Source organism: Nipponia nippon, unplaced genomic scaffold (genome assembly GCF_047370975.1).
Source record: "Nipponia nippon isolate SJK-2023a ecotype South Korea unplaced genomic scaffold, ASM4737097v1 scaffold_14, whole genome shotgun sequence".
Classification (NCBI taxonomy): Eukaryota; Metazoa; Chordata; class Aves; order Pelecaniformes; family Threskiornithidae; genus Nipponia; species Nipponia nippon.
In genome coordinates this window covers 10,937,158-10,962,021 of record NW_028262330.1, presented here as the reverse complement: position 1 = coordinate 10,962,021, position 24,864 = coordinate 10,937,158, and the positions used below count along the sequence as shown (strand labels likewise).

The 24,864-nt window shown below is 46.1% G+C and overlaps 1 long non-coding RNA gene across 1 annotated transcript in view; it reads right to left on the bottom strand.

Moving 5' to 3' along the window:
• Nucleotides 1-24,864, bottom strand: part of LOC148056471 (uncharacterized) — a 67,890-nt gene that overhangs the window by 29,646 nt on the left and 13,380 nt on the right. The window contains exons 7-8 of the long non-coding RNA XR_015703320.1: nt 2,483-2,597; nt 2,234-2,312 (exon numbers count right to left, since the gene is read on the bottom strand). This is a non-coding gene — a long non-coding RNA (uncharacterized LOC148056471). The remainder of the gene's footprint in view (nt 1-2,233; nt 2,313-2,482; nt 2,598-24,864) is intronic.

The following is a 24,864-nucleotide window of genomic DNA, read 5'->3' as shown; positions in this document are numbered from 1 at the left end:
TATGAACTACCCCAAAATAACAAAATGAGGGTCTCCAGAAACACCAACCCGAAGCACCACTTAGCACTGTGCGCAGAACCAACCCTAGCGCTTTGCTTTCTGCGACTTCACTAAAAGCTGCAGCCTGTGTCTATCTCACCTGCATGGTTTTGAGAAAGAGCTTATTGGTCTTGGTGATTTATGCTTCTATCAGCTGAGATCCCGGTCCCAAAACTCCAAGAATTTCTTAAATTTTAAGACTGCTGGTCTGTCAAGTGATCATTTTATCTCTGATACAGAATTCTACCCAGATATCTCAGTTTGCTGCCGTTAATCCAACAATAACCCAAACATCTCTAGTTCTCACGTTTCCACAGTATTTAGTGTACTCCCAAACAACTTATTCTTATTTACAGATGGCAGGAATAGGCTTTGCTAACCAGACCTTTGACCCACTTCCATGTAGACCCGTGAGATACTGCAGAGTTACTTGCAAGCATAGGACTCAATTTTCAGAGAAGGCAGCATTAAGTTACCAAAGTAAAGATCCATTGAAGTCAAAAGTTTAATAGTTTTGCTGTGGCAAGAGAAAAATCTCAGGATATCAAAGAGTCCAGGGAGGAATATTGTACTTAGCAGAGAAAATGGACAAGCAGTCAGACACAAAAGCCTTTCTACAGCTCTGACAAAGAAACAATAAACTCAAGCTCCTGTAGAGCTGTAGAGCTTAGCTTAAACCAAAAGGATAGAAAAAGGAGACAAAATATGGAATTAAGATATTTCCCCTCTATTGATATTAACTACAGTAATGGGGTGACATATAATGGCATAAGAAATCTTAACATTCATAAAAAATAACCTAGAAAGACACACAGGTTTGGGATTTTCAATAACATCCTAGAAATGGACATTTTAAACCATATAAGACCACATCGCAGGTATTCAAGACTTCATCCGCATTCACCACAGCCAGTACTAGCTGTTAGGTACCAGCAGCAGCCATCAGGAGCCCAGAGCAGCTCTCGGTGGATCTCTGGCCCCACAGCACTGGGGCTCAGCACTGCCCACAGGAATTTATAACCCTGAGGACAGAGAGGTGGTTGAACAGGATCGATCGGGAGCAGGGACAGACGGCAACACGGGACTGCTCAAACACAAGCACCTACCAGCTGCTTTACTAGCAAGCAACCCTCCTGCAGACAGCTGAAGGATGATGATACGTCTCCTCCCAAGCAGCTCATGGTTGGCATGTGCTGCTGAACAGGAGGATTTCTGTTCCTTGGTGTGTTCATTACTGCACCTCTCAATACTGTGGGCCAGCTGATGTCCACCAGACACCCCTGTCAGTGCTAGCACTCCCCAGAGAGGTCCTGGTGCACTCCTAGGTTCCCAGACAGACATACGAATGCCTAGCCCAGAGGTAGTCCAGGAGGGAGCAGACGCGTCCAAACACACGCCAGGGACAGGGCTCCCTATCATTCACCAAAATGCTTTGACCCCTGCCCTCCCAGAATGAAACCAGCCCCTCAAAACTACCAGCGTGAGGAACAGAAAATTGCAAATGACTTAAAGTGGGATGGAAAACTCCGAGTTCGACGATCACAAGCTGAGGCTGCTAATCTTCTTGTCATGGGAGCAGCCTCACTCGGCAGAAGGGAATTCCTGCCTTTGACTGGACTAATTAAAGGCATCGAACTCTGCACCCATTATGGCTTGATGTGCCTTAATCGGATGTGACATTCGACATACGCGAGGAACGCAGACGCACACATACGGTTCTCATTGCATCAAGGGGTTTGGCATCCGCGGGGGTGTACCAGCATGCTTCCTCCGCTCGCCCCGCTGGGGTGAGCTGTGTGGGGTGGCAAAGTGGGGGACAATTACTCATCCCGCCTCAGAGCCACTAATGGCCCTGTGTGGCTAGACGCTCTGCAGAAGGTCCCATTTAGGGGAGAGGAGTGTGGTCCAACCCAACACTGAAAAGTCATTTGAGAAGGTAGGGATGGGACTGGGATTCAAAGCTTTTCTCAAGTGAAATGAAAGTGGAAGATGCTGAATGAGCAGTGCCCATCTCTCACCCATGCAGGTACAGGAACAACCAGTTGCTGTGCCTTGGGAGGGCAGAGTATTTCCAAGCATGATGGTACACAAGATTGTAAAGGTCTCAAATCACAGATGATTTAAGACGCAAGATGAACCAACTGGGTATTTGGATAGAGCAATGTGAATCATGGCTATTGCTTGTGTTCCTCACCTCCTGTCCAGGACTGGCCTCTTGAAGTCCAGGGATGCATTGCCATGCTCGACCACACTCAGCAGAATCCTGAAGCAGCCTTGGGAAGAAAACTCGCTTTAGACACTGATAGGAAGGAGACAAACCTCCTCATACTTCAAAGCCAAAAGCCCCCTTCTCCGCAGAGCACCGCAGTATAGGAAGCAGCGTAGTATGGCCAGCAAGGCACAGGGCCACGCGTTCCAGCTCTCTCCCCAGCCCAGCACTCACCGCAGTGATGCCGCAGCACTGGACACGGCATGGGAGGGCAGTCAGTGGCAGACGAGCTGGGATGTTTGTGCCATGGGAACACCTGGCTCTGAAGACCTGGGCTGAGATGCAGGCCCTGAAAAACAATACAGCTTTCTCAATGGCACTGCAAGAAATCAACTTCCTTCTTCAATTATTGTTTTTTCTGTAAAGGATTAGAGTCCCATACCACTATTACTTGCACTGTCAACTAAAAGTGTTGGTCTGCTAGGTTGTATGGCATCAGGCGGTGTGTTTATATCCAAAGGTCCCAAGTTCATTTCCAGTTAATGATCCGTAAGAGGGACTGCAGCATACCTCCTAGGAAGATTGCTTGGAAGCAACTGATAGACTGGTTAGGCTAGGGTAGAAACAAAGCACTGAAATATTGTCATGAGTTATAAATCAGGCAAAGTCAGCGATGCTCTATAAGGAACAGTAACGTTTGGTGCACACTAGTACCAATAGCTGGTCAGTAAAAGCTCCTTCAGAGTGAAAAAAAAAAAACAGACGGTGATTTCAGTATGACTGAAATGCAGAACATGTTCAAATTCTTATTTAATAAAGCAATTATTGTTTATTATTGAAGTACCAATTGATTATTAAAAACACATTTATTGAGGCTGGACCACAAGGTAACAGATATGTACCTCTGGCATAGTTGCGAAACCTCAGTAAATAGCGATTATTAGAAACAGATTTATTGAGGCCTAACGATACCATAAGATGCGTATCAGTTACAGTGCTCTTAAAACCGATCAGTATGTTCTTAAGCCATTTTTACTGAGGGTTTATAGCTCAGCAGTAGGGCTACATGTCTTCATTTAGGGTTGTTAAGCCACATGGAATATCATCCTAATGCTCATTTGATACTTAATTAAGGTAGTGTTTGCAGGGAAAAGACTACACCAACCAATGAGAACCAGGAAAACACACAATCGTTTTCCTGCTTCCAAAAACACAGATCAGAGCCACTCTTTGACCTGTTGTCCAGTCTTTTCATTAATCTCTGAACCCCACCTTCAGTGGAGCATGTGGACCATGGGTGATCTGAGGACAGGACCACACGACATGCAGAACCACGTCCATCCCGGCGCCCGATGCCACGAGCAGAGCGCGTCCCCCTGCCCTCAGCCACGCAGCTCAAACCTCCGCTAGGCTTTGACCAACTTGCACTCAACAAGCCCTCACACTCCCCGAGGGCTTTCGCCAGGTCTCTCTGTTGTAAATTGACTGTAATCAAAACCGCAATGACACTAAAATTGGAAAGAGACCAAATACTGCCCAGGAGGAGAGAGCTGAGCACGGTGAGACCAGCGCTGCCCACAGACCATGAGTGCACCAGGCAGAGGGTACCCCAGATGTGCAGTCCTTGCTTATTCACAGAGAATAAGTCCCCTCCCATCGCTCCCTTCATAAATGCTTAAACACTCGCCCAGTAAAGCCACCCTTCCTCCCATCCTTCCCTGCCAGCCTCCACAGCACCTGCTTCTGCTGCCAGATCCGACATCTCCATCCCACACGCATGGGGTACCAGACAAGGGCATAGCCACTGGAGACTCCCCAGCGCCGCCCAAGCCTTTCCCATGCCTCCGGATGAATACAGGAGACCATATCCCCAGAGACACAGCCAGCAAAACAAAGAGGCAGTATGGAAACTACAGCTGGAGTGAAGGCAGCGATTTTGCCCAGATCCTGCAGAACGGCTGGGGCAAAGCCCGAGGGAGAAGAGAGGTCTGCTCCTTTTCTTTTGCCATGCCTTAAGACCTCCCAGCCTCCCCACTGGAGGAGGAGGGGAGAAAGGAGCCCAGATTCCTGAAGAACTCCCCTAGCTCCAGTCTCCTCTGTTCAAATTTATATATTCCACTACAGGTGACATCATGATTGCTGGAGTCTGACAGGTGATGCTGTAAAATGCATGAAACCATAAAAATTTCAACAGCAGCAAGCTCCATTGCCGCTACATCTGACAGCACTTAGCTGCCCAGCTAACACAAATATTATAAAAGCACTTGGGAAAGAAATCCAACCTGCCTGACCTCAGTTTTGGACTAATAAACAGTACAGCATGACCAGATTTCACCCACATATAATAAACAGACAGCTTTTAAAGAAACCAAAGCAGGGTGTTGGTAGGTGTAAAGAACTACAGAAAGAGATGAGTTAAAAGTGGGCAAAGTCATTGCTGAACGCAGAGGGCTCAGCTCCCAGCCCGCTCTGCTTTCTGCCACTCCATCTCCCTACCAGGAGGGGATCTGTCGTAGGGACTGCATAACTATAGCTGCAAAAAGATGCTCACTGGTGTTACACAGCCAGACCAGGGGTGGGTAATTGCCTAAACCCTGTCAGAGCACCTGCTGTTCATTTCTGCCCTCTCCGCAGGGAAAGAGTAAGTAATCTTGTCTCCGAAAGTTGGACAGTAAGTGAATCCAAGAGAATTATTGCCCTTTCTTTCATCACCCTCAGCACTAAATTTTAAAAGGCCAAGGATCTGCTTTTTATTTCTTTTTGCTGTGAGGTCCCTCTGGTCTCCCTGGAGGAGGAGAGCACCTTGCCTTGGCTCCCTGCAAAGCTCTCTCTGAAGGAGGTGAAGTAGGATGCCCAGGCAGGCAAGAGCCTCCCAAAACCACCGAGGTGAGTCCAGCAGACAGAGGCTGACGGCTCCAGCCAGGGCAGGGATTTTCAAACCAGACATGCTGAAATGGATCTTCAGCTTCTCCAAGGGGAACTGGTTTCCAGGGGCTATTTTTGGATTAGCCAGATAAACAGATGGGCAGAAGGAGCTTGTCACCTTCCAAGTGGCCATCCCAAAAGCTTTCCGAGCAGAGGTGGGGACACTTGGGAACCAGTGCTGGCTGTTCTTAATCACCTCTGGATAACCCACAGGGTCCAATTTCCCAGCCACCCTGCACCCATGCACCAGCCACCAGCATTCCCAGCACAGCTCAGCCTGGGGACTGTCCCAGCACCCAGGGCCACTGGAGTCTGCGCCCAGTAAACAAACGGGCACCCAACCCATTTGGCATCTGTGCCAAAAAGTGCACCTGGAATCTGATTTGCTGTTAGATCGTAGTGACAGTCTATTGAGACAGGCAAGCAACAGCAGTTACTATAAATACATCTGTAGCTCCATTAAATCCCCCTTTATTCAAATGATTGGAGAGCTGTCTTCGAGCTCGCTGGCGCTCACGGATGCGTGCACAAAGGGGGAGCGAGTCGAGCAGCAGGCACCAATGGGGCCGCCCTGCTCTGGAGCTGTGTTACCAGGCAAAACAAACATCATCATCATCAAAAGCACATTATCCTCCACACAGCTACGCTAATCAGCAATGATGGTCAACCTTCTAAGTATGGCTTTAGATATTAAAGATAGATGTGTTTAAATGTCATTTTTTCAACCAAAGATAAATTGTTATTGCAGAATTCTATACAGTATTTTTAATCACAGGTTTTTACAAGCACTTCAATGGAAAGTGTATGATCATTTTTTCACAAAATCATCACTGCTTTTTCACCATTACAGATCTCCTTTTTCTACTGAACTAACTGGTGATAGATCCAGAAGATTTTTCAAACAATTTTTAGTTACTGGAAAAATATGCATAATGAAAAAATGAAAAGTGCATTCACTGGACCGAGTTTAAATCTTTTTCACATAAATCGTTCCCTATTTTGCAGTCAGATTTATCAGAATTGACATCAGCTGATGGAAATGTGATGGCTACAGGCAGTGATTAAAAGCACCTGATACAGACCAATATGGGCCAGCAATTCCTCAGCGAGCAACATCAGCTCTTACCGTACCGCGGGACAGAACAAATAGCTACCAGGTAGGACTTCACCTTTCCTGCTCCAGTTCCTCTAAGTCTCCAGTTCACCAGCCAGATCCAACTACAAAATCACATATTTTTACAAATACAAGCAGACATTGAAATGATTTAGGTCTGATCTTTGCAGTCACCTTCATGCAGAGCCAGAAAGATATTTAGGCACCTAATTTCAGCTAAAATAAAATGGATGCCCTGATGCCCGTGGGAAGTTTCCTGCCTAATCCCTCCCTGGATCACATCCCACACCTCCCTGCTGCTTCTCCACTGCAAAATACGGTGGAAAATGCTAACGGGACTTCCAGAGTCATACCACTTCCAACTTGGGTTGCGCAAGGGCTCAGCTACCCTAATTATAACAAAGCCATTTACCAGGAAAGGAGCTCTCCGCAACTAGCACAGGAGAGCAGCTCTGGATTAAGTGCTCCCATCTCCTGCTGCTGCCAGCCTCTCTGGATAATTCCCTGACTGGGCCACCAGCCTAAAGGGAGCAGGAGCAGCTGCCCCCGGCTCCCTGTGGACAGTACGGAGCTGCAGGAGTCCCAGTTAATTCATATCGAGCCATGAGATGGCACTCCACAACATGCAGAATTAACGCCTGGGCTTTGCATGCCCTCAAAACCTCCCTTTTTGTGCCTGCCAAGCGGTTTCTTCCACCCATCAGCGTCTAGGTGAGCTATCAGCTGTAGCGTGGTTGTACCAGGCCCCCGGGGAGGTGACATCCAGCAGCCACCAGCCGCTGTCCGGCAGCGCTGCCCTACACCTGCAGCAGTCCTAAGGCACCACCTGGCTCCCAGCGGCTCCGGTTTGCAACCTTAGGGTCTCTTTAATGCAATCCCCCTCTTTTTTATGGAATAGGCAAAAAAAGTAATAATAACTGATCATAAAAAATCAAAATCGTTTACCTTTCAGGAGGCAACTCAGCGCAGGCTATTACAGGGTAATTTGGTACATCATAAAGTTTCCTATTAGAACAGAAAATAGGGCTGCTTGCATGAGCTGCCAATTGGAAATAAAATAGTAGTGGGGTCGTGATCATTAGCACCACTTTTTCTGTTAGGTTTGCTTTCCATCCGAGTGGGAAGAGGAGGGAGATTAAGATGTAGGTGAAAGCAGATGAGACAGGTCTGGAAGATATGAGAGACGAACAGAAGGTGGCTCTTTATGTTTATGAAGGGTCTCCTCTTGCACCTATTGCATGGACAGTGGAGAGCCCCACAGAGTGATGGTGGGTGCAGGATGAGTCCCTGGACCACAGCTGGGTCTCTCAAGGTGCACAACACCACAACAACAGCAGAAACAAGAGCAGCTCATTTGTGCTACTTGGGAACACAGCGTATGTTTGGGGGGGGGGGGAAGGAAAAAAACCAAACAACTGAAATCAAGATAAAAACAGGCCAGAATGAGAGCAAGCTGGCCTGTTACTGCAACCAGCCACTGTCGTAAATAAAGGCCCCAAAGTGCTGGCATTCACATGCCATTTCTCAGCACATTTCCCTTTGCTGTTGGCAATCTTTGACATTGATCCTGTGCTTCTTATGCTTCTCCAGTTACCAGTTATATTGAAGTGCATGCAAAGCATCCAGCAAAACCCCAACTCCTGCCAGCTGCATTACAATTGCCAGAAACAACTTCCCTGGGCTTGTCTGTGCGTGGCACACCAAACCACAGCCCCACGTCGCGTCGGTGAAGTGACATGACCAAGACTGCAGAGGAGAGCAGTGGCAGAGTCAGGAATGCTGTCTGGGCTCCTGAGAGTGCACTCCCTGATGTCCCGCGCTGCCCTGAAGCTACCATCCCAGTCCATAGGGACAGTGGCATAGGAGGAAGGCTGAAGCATTTGGCTTCAGGAAAGCAGCAACAGAGCTGAAAGCAGCATAGATGATGCTTTTATTTCTGTGAAGGAGGGAAAAAGCCTCTTCTCTCTGTTAGGAGTTTCGTTACGCTGATGCTCACGCTAATGGCATGCTTCCCCAGGTGGCTACTTGGTGAGATGGAGGGATCAGCTCACCTCCACGCTGCGGCACAGCGATGGATCCCCAGCATGTAAACCACAGACAACATAAAAGAAACTGGTCGATAGAGATCAGAGTGCATCAGCTTAGAGTTTGGGGCACAGAGGCCACGAAGGGCCATGGAGCCCAGGTCATAAACCAAGAGTAAGCAATAACGACATGATCTGTTTGTTAATATTCATCCCGTGGTTCCCATAAAAACCCTCACGCCCTCTCAAGAGCTCTGTCCCACTGCATTATTCCTCGCAATTTATTAAGACAAATTGTTCCTGCACCACAGTTGGAAAGTAACCGAAACCAGCAGCGCTGTCTCCATCTCGTGGGGGAACTGAAACCCAGCCAACACCGTGTCACTGCTTGCTAACCAGATCTGTGGTTTCGCTACCTCCCCACTTCTTCCCTTGCCTTTTGGGTGGTTTTGCCTCTCACTTGCTTGCGACGTCCAATTCCCTCCTGTCCCAGCATTGCAATCATCCCTGCAAACACCTCACGCCGTCATGCTCCACTGCTGCAGCAGGTGCTCCTCTGCTGCGGGGACGGCCACCCGCGGCAGGCCAAGACTGTGGGCAGGAGGAAGCCACCCAAAGCTGCACGCGGGAAACCTCTTTTGCCAGCAACAGCAGAATCTGCGCAAGAAACCCTGCTACAGCCGTACCCACAGTCTCTCCCAGCCTTGAAAACCCCTAACAGACCTCACGCAACCTTTGTGCCTCTTCAGCGAAGAGCACACTTAGTGCTTTTACAGCAGACAGAGGGAGAGGGCACGCATGCAGGGGAAGCAGCGCGGCTCCCAGTATTCATGGGGCTGCCAGCTGACTTGGCTTTCATTTGCCTTCACCTCTCAATGGAAAATAATGAAAGTTGGGTTCCCTGCCAAGGAATAATCTGTTTCGCATGGGCATCACCTCCTCCGTCCCCCGGCGCTCTGCAAACTGGCATCTTGCAGGAGCATCCCGGCAGTTGCTACTGCTCAGACATGGGAAACACAAGCCGAGCTCACACCCAGGCACACACTCAGTCTTTCCAGCATGCAAAGCACCTTGAAAATAAGCGAGTTGCATGGTGAGATTTTTGGCAGCTTCCTGGCAGAATAATGTGAAGATTCATTGACAAGGACTTCTGCTGCCCCACAGCTACGCCACTCTGACCAAGACGTGCAAAAATCCACCCCATGCCAACAATCCACACGGCCCAAAGGCCAAAAAGCCCCAGGTTCCCATCACATCTGCCCTCCCTTGCCTTCACAAACCCCATTAGATGATCACAAGAGCAAACTGGGAAGCATTACGCAAGACTGCCCGTCTTGTGGCCACCGCAGCCGAAGGGCCGGGCTGTGCATGCTCCTCCTGCACACAAATACATACAGCTCTGGCAGCCGAAAGCGGATCCACTCCCCAAATACCAGCTGGATGTGACACTCATATGGGCCGATCTGTTGATACTAAAGCCAGAAAAGCCAGCACAGAGGTTGATCACTGAGGTGAGTGTTTGATTAAACCAGGTTGGTGAGGGGTTTTTCGGGCATCTGTTGGGGATGGAAGTGAAAGCTTTATGGAGTGCTGGCGGGTGCTCCTGACAGCGCTGGAGACGACACGGATTTAGCACAGGCTGCAGCAGCGTTCTTCCCTCGCCGTCTGATTTCCAAGCTCCAAAGGCCTTGGGGTGACAGATGAAACTTCACTATATAACATTTTTGGTTTTATGTTCCGTTTTATCACCACGAGCCTCAAATCTTGTTCCACGCAAGGGGCTGTTCACATTCATTCTTAACATTTTCCTAAAAGATTTTGCTATCCATCAATTCATCCCCACCCTCACAGATTTGATAGCCCTTAACAGAGTTATTAGCCAATAGCAGGTACTCCATGATGCAACTTTCAGTCATAGTCATCTTTTATGACCAGGACTCATTCCTTAAACCTTTTCTTTCCCTTCTATCTTGCTTCGATTTTGGCTTTTCTTATTAATTAAATGGCAAGTTTCAATAGCCTAAGATTGAATTATAAGGCTTGTTTAGAGCAAGCAGAATGATCAGAGCAAAGGATGGAAGCTATACATATAATATATACATATACTTAAGATACAGAACTTTGCTTCCAGACGTTTGGAACAAATTAAATAGAGGATCAAATTAACTAGTGATTGAATTAAGTGGAAAGCATCTCATTACCTAAAAGACGGAAACATGTGTCATTTTAAAACAGCTAAAAATAAAGCAAGAATGGGTCAAAATGAAAAGCAGGAACCTTGCAAATGTCAGCCAAATTTGGGCTCTGTTGAGCCCTCCAAATGAGAAGGCTGTAAATAAGGTGGGTTTGCTGCATAGTGGGAGCTGCTGGAAAACGATGGGCTTGGAAAACAGATGTTGCAAAAAGGAGCTGCTACACATCGCAATCAAAGAAATGTGTGCAGGGTGAAAGGGGCCTTATCCACCGACCACAGCTTAGCAGGGAGGGTTTGGGATGCCCAGGACATTGTCTTCACCCACAGGCAGGCACCCTCGGCTTCAGATCTATTTACTCCGTTGAAAAATCCAGAGTAACTCTGCCTACTCTGTCAACTGGATGAAAAGTTCACTGTCAGTCAATGTCTTTAATTTGCTCTTGCTGCTCACTGCCCAGAGAGTTATTCAAACAGATTGAATTTCAAGTATTTCACAAAGAGGACCAAATCTGGTGATACAAATGTATCTTTTTAACCCAAGATTAAGACATCTTGTTGCTGTCTTTATTCAGCACCTTTATTCAAGGACTCACTCTTCTGTCTTCCAGACACTTAATTTCCCTTGAAATAGATGTGAAAACCAGAGAGAGCACTCAGATCTAGTCTTTTGTTTCACCGTGAAAGAACCGAGATCATTTCACACGTTTCTCCCCTCCTGCGATACTGATGCTCATCTTCCTTCCTGCTCATCTGGACCTTACAAATTCCAGTCACTTCTCTTCCTGGCACAACACTTCACTTAGCGATGCATCAGATGGAAATTGTACTGAGCTGCCATGGAGCGCAGGAAATCAGTTTTTCACTCCACCAAACTCCAGTCTGAAATTCAGGATGAGGAATAAGGCCTTAGCCCTTTCCTATCTAATGTTGTATTTTTTCCCTTTGTTCCTTTTATATATCACATTTTGACAAATGCTAGAGGAACTTCTCCAAGATAAATAACGTTATCTTTGCAGAACCCTACGGCACCCCATGGCAACTCACTATTTTTCAATTAAATTTACTGTTCATTGGCAGTTGCTCTGCTTTAATTTTCTGCCATTTGTTTACCGAAGAACGAAATGCGTAACGCAAAGCCCTATAAAAGTCAGACTAAGTTAATTAAATATGAAACTGGGAAACCCTAACTTTGCCTCCAGAGCAATTTCACCATGAGATCTCCTTAAAAATGTCACTTTTTGCAGGAATTTTTTTAGACATATGCAACCACTATTAATTAAATGTGCGGTCCCTTCATAACTCTCTCCAAAAGACACTTAGCAGTATTTTGTAACCACTGACTGTAGAAACAAGAGTTCACAAGATTCACAAAGCCAGATGAAGAAAATATTTTTCAGTCAGACCAATATTTTTAGTCTCCTTACATGTTTCTGAGTTATTCTGGCTGAATACAGGACACCTAAGTACCAGTTTGGAAGCGATGCACCGTATTATTTTCCTTCTATTGTCAAGAAGACCTGATTTCATTCCTTGATAGGACCACGGGTTTGATCGATTGCAAAGCTGTCAAGTACATAGGCTTTTACCAGCCATTTTACATACTAACAAAATACTCTGATTAGCGTCCACCACTTGCTGCACACTGCACATCACACGGATCAAGAAATGACTGCACAATAGATGTCAAAAATTAATCAAGACACAAACCTTCTGATGACATTCCTAGACAACGTCAGAAATAATTTTTAAGCAACAGTATTCAATATTTGCATGCCCCTCTCCATCTGAGCTAGACAGCCCAGATAAATCACACCTTACAAGTACCTATTTCTCTGCATGGGTGATAGACACCTTGATATCTTCTCAGATATGGATGTCTACACTGCAAATCATTGTATCTGTTCAGGTGAAGTCCGTCCTCACAGTCTCAGAGCGGGATGTCTAACACAAACTCACCACACAGACACCTCTGCCAACCATGGAAACACACACCTTCATCCAGTCCCAAGAAATGTAGGTAAAATAGGCGAGATGAATCACCACTTGCAAGTGCCAATTTCCCACCACTGTTTGTAGCAACAGCCTATGCAATTTCCTTAGGTAAGGCACCAAATTTTAGGCTGAAAGCTGGAGGCAACTTATTCCAAGATAAGAGTAGAATTTGACAGAATTTGACATGTCAGAAATAGCTTTCCAGTGCTAAAAGATTCCCAGCTTGGAATTTGAAACTCCAGATTTATTTCTAAAACCATCAATCGTTCTGAAGAGGAAAGGGAAGAGCAATCTTTTCTGAGAGACACAAATTAGAAACAACACGAATAATCAATGGAGGACTACGAAGCTGGATAAAAGTCTCCATTTAGGTACCCAAAAGCTAGCTTGGACAAAACTGAAGCCACGGCTTCAATATTTTCTTGGGACAAATTACTTCAAAAGGGAGATGTACTGATTGCACCTATAAAGGCTTGGCCCAGGTTCTTATTGCAGGAATTAGCAATCCAAACTCTAGTTCAACGAGAAGAAGGTTTGTCCCGGTAGGAGCAACACATCAAGGTCTGGCCAGAGCATATCACATGCATGGGAGCGTGTGCTTGATCCCTCTGCTACTGATCTCCTGGGAAGCAAAGAGTGGTGCCTGAGACGGCAGCACCTTGAGTCAGGTGCAAGTGAAAGGCAGTGTGACGGTGTTGAGGTGAGCTTTACATCTTGTGCAAGGTGAGAGAAGCACAGTGTCAGCAGCTAATAAGTTTATAACGGGGTTTCTTCCTCAAGCCAAATTCAGCCCAGATTTATAACTCCCCCACACCACTCTGAACTTTCCGACACTCCTCCTGAAACATTTCATTATTGCTCAATTACTGTCATGTTCTCTTAAGGACCTGGAGGGGGGAGAAGGTCTCCGTTTGGAGACCAGATGCCATTTCCATAGATACTCACAAAATTGCACTGTGCAATAAATAATCCATTCACCCTTCAGGAACAGGCTTTGAGGATATGATAAGTTAAAAAAAAAAAAAAAGGTGAAAACTGTGACATGTTCTATGTGTAATGGAAACTAACCAGAAACTAAGATGTTAAATTGGTAGCGGGGCACCTTTGGCTTGTAGCGGGGCCAGACTGCCTGTCTGACTTGGAAGTAACGAAAGTAGAAATTCTCCGCAGCCTCAGCATAGCACTGGCGCCAGTCACGCTGAAGGACACCAACCATCAGGGCTGTCAACCCACCAGCAGGAGATGCTCCCAGAACAGACCTATAGCAACAATTTGCAGCAGCTTGGTCCAGGCACTGGTGGTGGACTGGCCCCAGAATGGGAACGATGTGCCACGCAGGAGGTTAACGGTGACAGCGTGAACCTGAGCCCCCTCTCCAGGACACACTTGCCATCTACACACAAGCAGGCACTCAGCACCCACCCAAGCTGAGCTCTGGAAACTGAGAAACCAAGTATTTTCCAGATCTAAAAGTGGGTTTGACCTTTTGTTCATATGGTCTGGGTAGACTGAACTTCAGGCATTACGGTCCACTCAAGAATGTCTTAAATTCAGCATCCTTAGCCAGAAGGCACAGGGTTCATAGATCCTACTGGGCTTAAACCCCACCCTTGAGCTAGGTCTCTGTCTTAAGATTTGTGAATCAACTGATGGCTCTCATGCATTCCCCGGACAGACACTTTCACAGCACATTATCATCCAAAACGTTCTTTCTGCTTTGATACTTGTAACAAGTCTCTGTTTGTACATATGGAAACCACATTATATATTCCAGATGGAAATTCGTACTCTATTTCAGAGAAGGAAACGAGAGCTATTTCATACTAGATGCATAATTTGTTGTGTGAATATGAAATACGTGACTGCCTCACATGTTATGTTGTGAGCTAATCATAAAAAAATATAATGAAAAAGGTCCCATCTGTCTCTAAATCCTATAATCCAACTGTTCTCAGCTAACTCCAGCTCTGCCAGTACCTGGTATACATACAGCAAGGGGAGTTTTCTGTGCCAGGGAAATACTGAAAACCAGAAAAGCATGTACAAAGCTGCAGCTAAAGTTTCATCCGAGGCGGTGAGTAAATGCCTTGGAGAGAATAGAGACCTTATGACACCTCTTCAGCTGACTGAAGTCATTCCCCAACTCTTCAAATTGTTCTTGACCTGCCTTTTTATCCGGGCTACTCTATAATTATCTTCTTAACATAATTTCCCCGCTGTTCCCTGAAGAGCCTTAATGGGATCACTGGGAAAGATCCAGCTGCACATTAGAAAGCGTGGGGGCGAAGTGCTGCCCCCGAAAGACGATGGGAATATTGCCACTCACCTCGGCGAGGCTGCGATTTCAAAGTGGAGCTTGCTGGCTGCAGAAGCAGCTCTGCCACGGTAAGTCCGGAGGTCTGTGGCAACCGGTAGGAGGTGGGTCTGACATGCTCTGCCTCTTCTGCCATGGTCTCATTTATCTGCAGCCAAATTCCTGAGCCTGACCTTACAGTTCTACTGCAATATCACCAAAGGAGCTCCTCCCTGGCATCTAAGGGACCATTAATGGAGAATTACTCCATAGGAAACAGCAATATTTGTCTGTCCTTTGTACTTCACTTTCAGCGTGTTACTGCAACCGCTTCAGCTTGCTCACCTCAAAAAATAAAATGCATATGAAAGGGCAGCAGGAGGTGTTACCAAGTTCCCAGGACTGTTAGGACATTTGCAACTAAAGGCACCAAAAAGAAGCCCCAACTCTCAGCTGGCATCTCACTGCAATTTTTCATGCTTTCCGTCTTCCATATTAACAATTTCAGTTTGTTAGGTGGTTTTGGGTCTGGTTTGGACCTAACGATGGGCAAGGGACGTAAATGGGATGGCTACAGACTCTCCTGTACTTAATGTCTATCACATGGTTGCCTGGAGTTAGGGGGTGCCAGAGCTTTTGACAAACACAGTGGCTTCCCCTCCTCCCCATTAACGACATCCCTCCTCCTGCCTACGGGGACCATTGCCACCCCTCCGTCACCATCTGAGATGCTGTGCTACAGCCATAGCAGCATGGCAACGCTCAACCAGTCATGGAGGCTTTGCATCCCTCTTGGTGCTGGACAGGGACAGTGGCAAGGCGAAGATCTGTCACTCATGAAGGATGGTGGCACTCCACAGCTGCATCACTGGATCACCATGCCTGGGACCCATGGATTTCAATGCCAGATGGTGCAGCTCACTTTAAAGGGTTCTTTTTTAACCTCAAAGAAACTATTTTCAAACAAGAGCCCTTTTATTGCTATGCCAGTTTCAAGCCATGCTGAAGTTCTCAAACATCTGGGCCTGGGCCGTTGCCTTTTAAATTTAACCAGTCCATCAGCAATTGCATTCCAGTAGTATGAGTTGTGTCTGTCTCTCCCCAGGCCTGCACTCCATTTCCCCTTCAAAATAGACCTTATTTACCATCACCCCCTTACGTCTCTTTTCCTATCTCTCACATGAAGTCCGGAAGAAATGGTGTGGCAGAGGCTCTCTCCCCTGAGGGCTCCTCCTCAGACCGAGGAAACACACGGAGGGCATTAGCAGGCAATTTGTTAAATATGGCTCTTAGGGGAACATGGGAAGCAGATCTTGTTATTTAGGCTGGCAAAACAAACACGACCAAAAAAAGAAAGAAAAAAAAAAATGCCATAACTACCAAGCAATCCCCTGCAGCCCTTACCAAATGAACCTGAATGGAAAATTCCCTCTTCACCCCAGGTTTGGAGACTGAGTGCAACAGTCGGGCACCACAGAGAACGTGATGCCACCAGGAAGTCTGAAGTGAGCTGCTTACCCCCTGCCATGCTGCGGGCTCCAGGGCTACAGAGACCTGGACGAGCTCCCCCAGCCCACCAGAAACCAAATAAGGCACCAAGGGAGAAAACCATTCCTTCCTGATCTCAAAAGGTGAACAGAAGGAGCCAGGGAACACCAAATTTATATAAATATGGTACAAATAAAGAGGGATCTGATCTTTTTTCAAACCCATTGGAGATACCAACAGATTTGTTATGCTTTTCAAGCCCTAGGACTTCTGCTGCTTTGTCATACTATCCCTTCCATAAATTTATCAGACTTCATCTTAAAACAATCCCCCAAACAAATCCAAGGGTACCTCAGCCCTTTTAATCACAGCAATTCACTAGAATTCCTACTGACAGGGATGCCCACAGTATTTCTCAGGCTCTTTCCATTTCCCTGCCTCCGAGCTGTAGATCCAGATTGCTCCCACCAAACAGCAGGCACTTCCCTCAGCTCTCTCTTCATCCAGAGAGTGAGGAAAGGCAGCTGCCAAAGCAGTGAGACCACTAAAATGCAGATCATCCTCTGGTCATTCCTCTCTCTCTCTCTCTCCGCTGTTGAGGGTGATGACACTCTACCTTAGATGCCACAGTTAAGTCCCCAAGTTTAATGGGATGAATCTCTGCCATCCTACAAGTTTAACCCACTTACAGGATTACAGAAAAGCAGCTGCTTGAATTAAGATAATTTTGCTGGCTTGAATCCATTTAACTAAGCAATGCAGATCACTGTAACCTAACCTCTTCTCCTTGGGATTTATCACCCCATCACCTTTGCCCAACCTGTATTTTACCAGCACTTACACCATCTCTTTAGATGGTTCCAAATCAACAGTTACTTCAAAGCTTGATTCAGAGCCTGCTGCAGTCAGTTAAAGACTTAGGTCTGCTTCAACAGGTTTTAGATCTGATCCTTTAGGACCTTTTTTAGTTACAAACCATGTAAATGTTTTAATCAAGAGGTCGTACACTAATGAATTAAAAATTACCCTGTAAGTGTCTTGGCCAGAGAGACCACATGGACATGTTTCTGACAGGTTCTGTCTTCCATCATACCAGTGACTGACACCCATGAGTGTTGCCATCTCTGTTGAGAGAAAGGCAAATTAGCAATGATGTTAATTTACACCTCTGACAGCTCCCAGGGATCTCTCCAAGCCCACTGCCTCGTGCTTCCTGCACCTCCTTGCCTGGAAATCTCCCCGCATTCGGATGTGTCTGCTTACTGCTGACAGCAAAAATGGTGTAAGAAAACACCCAGAACAACACGTAACATGGAAAGGAAGGGGGAAGGGGTGGTGGTGAAGGTGCAGGACTGGCCTAATGTGTCACATGCCTTTGGGAAACTGGTCCACTCTGGTCTTCAGCTTGCTTTAGTTCAGTTTGAGGTCCACATGAGGACAGCTGCTGCCTTCTATGTGTTTTCCAAGTCTCACCCCAATTGCACCAGTGCTCAGCTAGAGCCTTGGTTGCTTTCGCCAACAAAGTGCAAGCAGCAGCAGCAGCGTTTTTTCAGGTGGGCTTTACTTCTGGCTCTGTCACCTCTTCTCTTGACTTTGTTGTAAATCCCTCCTGGATCCTTTTAACACAAGAGGAAGGGAGAGGGAAGAATCCCTCCAGCTAATGGACTTGGGTTAAAACAAAGCATCCCATTCAAGAGCAGTTGTTTGCCTTGGGATGTAAACACTGACTTACAAACAGCAGACAACGTCCTGGGGATTTTGGGTGACTGCTGCAATGTTTTCTAGCTAGATGTTAAACAGCCAGGTAACCACTGGCACCGTCTTGACACAGGTTTTGGGGTTCCTCCCCTCTCCCCTGGGGACCATAAGCCAAGATCCCACTAGAGAATCAAATGATTTATCATAGCAGGGGTGCCTCATTAAGATTTATTACAAACCCTTGTGATAGTCCAGGAAAACTGCTTCCAGGAGTCATCCAATATACCAGAAGTAACAAGACAGCCCCTCAGATGGAACCGTGCTATCCAAATCCCTTTACGCTGACCTGCAGCCCAGAAATGCTATGACAGCCACAGCAGCTGCCCGACATTAACGGATATCTGCAACTTTTAACAAGAATCAGGCACAGAGCCCTTCCAAGCCCCAGCTATAAAACTGATGAACTGAGAGGAATATCACAAAGAGAAAGAGGAAAAACACAGCATCATACCATAGCTATTTGATTGTGATTTATGTCCCATTCCACCTTGCCTTATCATAGCTAAGCCTTTCAGGAGAAAAACACCACAGACACTGTACAGAAATGGCTTTTAGTCCTGGATGTGCAGCTCTGCTGCCTCATGTGTCTGGAACAGGGGCTGTGGACAGTCCTGCCACATAAAACCAACACTTGCTCCCACCAAGAAAGTACATATGCGACTGTTGGATGCGTTGATGGCACCTGCTTGGCCACACAGCATCGCTCGCACTCCCGAAGTTTCACTACAGCCTTGAAACGTGTGCAGTATAAACCCTGCTCCCGAGGGACTCGATGCCATTGCTGCCTTGGCTGCGCCGAGGTCTTCATCAGCAGGCGTAAGCAGACTTCAACGCACAGACAGCTGAGCGAGAGTGAAGGTGATACCTGGCACGGAGCTGACAACCAGCTCATTTTGCCAGTTTTAAGAACCAGACTTTTCACTGTTTTGTTTCAAAGTGACATTTTTGTTTGCTCGTCTAAAAGCTAATCATGTTTTAAAGAAATAACCCCAAAATGAAGCAAAATATTGGGGTAAAATGAAACAATTCAGTTGTCCCAATATTATTGTGTTTTCCAGGACAAAAAAAAAAAAAAAAGGCAGCAACTTTTCTGTTTAGCATGATCACTCTTTCTTTACTTCATGATTTCCAATTTGGCCAGCCACACCACATATCTGTATTTCCCACACCTATCCCCTAACATGTTGGAGAGAGGCCGAACGTGTCTACTTATAGCATCAAACTGAAGTGCTCTGGATTGTCCTTGCAACAGGTAACCAGCTCTCTCCATTTAAGGGGCATAGACCCAGCCCTCTGCACTGCAATTAAAGTAACTTTAAAAAGGTGCGGAGCCCAGAGCAGCTACTGCCTTTCAGCAGTGAAATAACGATTTTTGCAGTGAGCTCAGTAACACGAGGGAAAGCTGCCCAGTGTGTGAAAAGATCCAGGACACTGCTTTTCAGTTCGTTTTTCCCATCGGTGTGTAATGTTATCCAGCTCACAAATGGCTGAGCTACAGCATCCCTTCCAGGAAGATATCCAGGTTCAAGGTGAAGCATCCACACTAGAATGAATTTCCCCCTTGCCTTGGTCAGCTGCTCCACTGGGTAATTACTGTGTTGCTCCACAGTTGTGTTATTTCTAACCTAACCTCAACTTCCATCTTCTTATCTCTGTTACACATCAGAAATCTTCTCCTGGTGCAGAGAATTACCTACCATGATCACATTGCCTCCAAACTTTATTTTCAGCAAGCCAAACTTAAAGACTGAGCTCTTTAAGCCTGCCTCTCATCCAGACCTTGGCTCACCCTCTTACAGTTGAGGTATCTTCCAACATGTATCCAAGCGAAGACCAAAACCCACCGTGCCGTTTGTAGGGTCATAAACTTTGTGTTTTGCCGATGAGCACTACCCAGTGAAATTGCTCCAGCTGCAAACACCAACCTGCTAGAAATTGGGTTTGTCGGAAGGGAGGGAATCACAGGCTCCAGAGCTCCTCAGAGGCTTTCATGAGCAACCAGTTGCAAACATTTCCTGATGTCAGTTATCCATCAGCTCACAAATATATGGCAATCTCTGCTCAGTTTGTAACTTCGAAGTCTGTTCTTTGCCACAGTGCTGTGCAATGTCCGTGAGAGTTGTGTGCGGTGTTTGAGATGGTTTCACTCAAAATGGCACCTGTCCATGGGGAAGACGACAATTCTCCAAACAAATGGCTCATTCTTTCAACACTTGCATGGGAGGGGTCCAAGGAACGGTTTTCATCAACAAAACTCTCTCTGGGTACCACTGACAGTCAGAGCTTCCAGTCAAGGCATGCTGAGGTGAAAGTCCAAAGAATGCCATTCCTTCTTGGAACCGATTCCACCGCTGTCAAATCGCCATCCAAAGAAAACACATTAAAATCAATGCCCTTAAAAATGACAAGCCCTGAAAAAACGCACTCTGCAAACAGAGATGGTCAATCCAAAGCTGTTCAGGAGGCAACCTCCAGCTGCCAGGCTGCCTGTCACAATATTCACTCACAGTTTTTCCCCAGTGAAATATTGCTCACCTTGCTGGAGCCAGCGGGCTGCTGCTCATTTGCTCAGGCAATGCTACAGAAGCGTGGAGCAGGCTGTGCCTCGCCATATTTGTTCAGCCCAGAGAAAGGCACATCTGTCCATTGACTCACACAGCCACCCTGCAGAAAGCACATCCTGACGCAGAGGGGGCTCGGTGTTTCCCCGCGGGCTGTGCTGGTGGTCTCCCAAACCAGGCTTTGCTCTCTCAGCAGCAGCTATAATTATGGAGCTTGAGGAAGCAGATAAACAAGGAGTTGAATGATTTTGTGAGTGAATTTAGGGCTTGTGATAACAAAGACAGAAAAGCACTGCAGCCAGGCAGGGCATGGTGGAACACTGTAGTTTTTCATCTACTTTGACTAAGGCAACCCAGCAAGGAACCTGCTGAATCAGCCCTGATGCCGTGCACAGCTGAAGCAGCAAGTAGCCATGCTCTGCAGAGCTCCCGCGATTCCCCCGGGACCCTGTCCAGCTCTGCCAACATCCCTGCAATCCCCCCGGGACAGCAGCACTGGTTCTGGCCTGAGCCCTCACTGAGCCACCAGTAAACCCCAGCGCTAAGGGCTGCCACTCAAAATATGGTCATATTCCTGAGACCTGAACCTTACACCTCAGGCTTCCTTTATACCATCCCCTCTACCCAAACCATCTCCCTCCCAACGTACAGCAACCTCCCAGCCTAGTCCTGACCTTCATGTGTGCAGACTGCAAACTACAGTGACCCGTGGATCAGGTACATGACAGGAGCAGCAGGGATAATTACTGCTTTAAATGGAGAGACAGTCTAGCTGTTAAAAGAAACTATTAAGGGAAATGGTGGATTATCCACCACATCGTCTCTTCAGACCAAGAGTGGAAGAGATGTTTTAGCCAGAAATGAGTTAGTGGGCTCAGTGGTGAGGTTAATGGACAAAATTTTATAGTCTGCTATTCAGAAGGTCAGGTTAGATAAGGCCCTTGATGTTTCCAGCACTCATACATCCATGTCTCTGAACAAATGGATGCGGGAATAATAAAGAGTCTCTTCCAGGGCACTCTACTCGTAAGTTCAATTATGGGGAAATTGGGGAAAGTTTATAAAACAGTAGCATTTTCTCCTGCGTTTGACATGGAGGGAAGCCAGTACTGCTCTCTATATTCAACACCCTGTATCACATTTCAGTGCTTTCTGGATCAGCTTACCAGCACGGACCTTCCAGTCTCATTCATGCCACTGCGAAGAACAAAACTGTCCATCATCAAGCGCATTTTCACTCAGGAGCAACGGCTTGAGCCCAGGCTGTCCTCAGGCGGCCCGGGTTGTCCTCAGAAGTCCCAGCATGACCGAAGGAAATACTGGCAGTGGAGAGAGGCTATGTTGGTGTGAGCAAAGACCTGCTCCTTGAGCCAACGAAGACCTCTGGGGGCCGTGCTCTGGGCAGGCAGCAGCAGCTTTGTCTGCTCTCTTTGGGCTCACTCGATGGCCAGCAGCAGCACAGTTTCTGCAGCGATAACCGAAAGCGCACAATGCTGCAGCTGGTGACTTGCGAAGAATCAACATCTTCCTACACCATCGTCCAGGCAGAGCTCCTGTTTCAGCAACATTTCTCTGATGCCCATGAAGTAATTAGCAATAGCTCTTACCACTGTCCTCTAATGGAAGATGGCCTCATTAATTACATTACACTGAGTCAGCTTAGCATGCTCAGAGATAACACTGTTAGCCCTTCTTCCAAAATAAGCAGCAAACTCGCATTTTACAGATACTAAGACAAAGATCCCGCAATAAAAATGCGACACCTTGTGTTTAAGTATTTTCCATCATGCCTTAGACTATCTGAATCTCTAAGTATTTCCAGCGAGAATCAGTTCACCCACTCCTGAACTGCCCGCACCAGACAAAACACTATGTGGTATTATAGGGTATCCAGCAGAAATAGCAAAACATACCTCATTAAGAGGACAGAAGGACCCTGCTTAGACTTTAATGAAGGATTGGTGTTAATACATACCTGCAGCACCTTAAAAGCATCAAAAGCCCTTGACAGTATTGTCATCTTCCACAGTATGACCTCTCCTGCCCCCACCCAAGGTCGCTGGTACAGCACTCGCTCCGTGGAGGAGCCTCCTCTGCTGGCTCATCAACTTCATCTAAATGAACGTGGTTGTTAATATAGACTAATCTACATATTGTTCACGGTGTTAATGCCTGTCACTTATGAACCCCACTGTTTCCCAATGCCTCTGCCACGTAACGCAATACATTTACACCCTAAACATACCAGTGAACCTTTTGAGCACTTCACAATATACGCTGTGCTTAACATAGTACATCCACAGGCCCAGGTTTGTCCTCTCTGGCCTTAAACATGTTAAGGAACATAATTTAGGAGTGTTATCCCTATGGTTATTGGAGAAAGGCAGAGGGGTTGAATCACCTTCCAGAGGCATCTCTTTTTCTTTGGTGATGTTTTAGGGAGCCATCAGTAACTAGGGATGGGAACCACCCCATGGTAACTACTACATGGTAAGAAGGAGGCCATAACTTCTTTAAGGGAAAAAAAAATAGGTATATTTGGGAAAAGAAAAAATGTTTCTACTTAGCATTTTGAAGATGTTTTGAAATGTTTAAAGTTTTCCTTCCTAAGTACATTTGTTTCAAAAAATCATCAGCATTTAGTTTTTCAATAGGGATTTGAATGGTTTCAGAGCATGCAGCTGAAGCAAAATGAATCAGACTAAACATTTAGGGTATTCACTTTATTTTGCTGAATAATCTTCCTTTTAGTGTGATCAGAAAGAAATTAAGAAACATTTTTTAGTTTAACAACCAAAAGTAAAAAAAAACAATTATTCAGTGTTCTAGTTCTGAGCTCTTTTGAAAAATCTACCTTTTTGATATGCTTGAGATCTTTTAAAGATATTACGAAATATAGCTATGTGCACCAAATTAAAGGGAGCATCAAAATATTAGATGCAAAATAAAGGCTTTAAAACAAATCTCCATAAAAATCAGTGAAAACATTTGGCAATTATTTATATTTTGAATAAAACAGGTGATTTTTCAATTAAAATGGAGATACAATCTTTCTTAAAAGTAATGAAAATGCAAATACTCAGTACTAGATAAATTAGGCTGGAAAACCATATATCTACAGAAAATAGGTCACGTTGCACGGAGTGAAAGAGGGAGGGAAAAGTGGAAAATTAAAGGCAAAAGGCAAACTGAACTCAAGTTCTTATTTCTCAACAGCATCCTTTTAAAAAAACACCCTTTAAGTTTTCTCTCCAAACACTGAATTAAGAAGGAAAAGGGCACTGGGATCTGACCTTCCTTTAATAATACATTGGCAGTTTTTCCTTTGGAGGGAAAAACATTTTGTAAGAGGAAAGGCAAATAATCCCAACTAGATTAATAAATTTGTTAACAGAGAGAGCTGAAAAAGGAAGTACCACAAATCAGGACAGGCCCTCTGCTTTTATTTTAGCACCTTTTCTTTTTCTTTTTAAAAAAAAAAAAAAAAGAATGCATAAAATAATATTTGGAATACCAGGGGGTGTTAAGGAAAACAGAGCCTACCCTGAGCTGCCGGGAGGAGCTCGGCCCCGCTGGGCAGCTGAAGAACGAAGCACTGGAGAGGCAGAGACGCAGCGGGGAGAAAACCCACTCTCCTCCTTTCACTCTTGTTTTCGCTCCTCTCTCAGAGGTCCCTGGTTTATTTAATTAACCAAGTGGCGTCTCCCAGGACTGCCAGGCTGATCCTGCTCTCAGTTATCCCACAGGAGAAGAGTTTCAATGACCTTTCCATGATGTTGAAACCATGGTGCGTTGGTCCAAGTCCTGGGTTTCTGGCAGGGATGGGACCAAGCTAAAGCATCTCATCAAGGTTTCGGGTAACCTGGACTGGAGGAGCAAAAATATTAGGGAGGGAAAAGCATAGGTCAAAAACGGGCATCGCTGTCAGATATGTTAGATATCCCTAGCAGAGGGATCAGTCCTTGGGGCAGCGCACGCTGGAGCCCCCAGCCACACACAATTTCTCCATGTGAATAGGGCATATTATTGCTCTGTACCTTGCGAGATCTATCCAGCACCAGTCTGAATGAGGTGATAGTCAAGACTTCCCTTGAGTGTCTACGACATTAAAAATTCCCACTGCACATGAGGAGCTGGACTATCCTTCAATAACACATTCACTTCTCAGAAAGGGCTTTTGCCTCCAGCAAAGTCCATCCTGAAATATGCCAGAAGCGAGAGCAAGAGGAGAATCAAACCCTCCAAGTTCAAGGAAAAAGATTTAGCC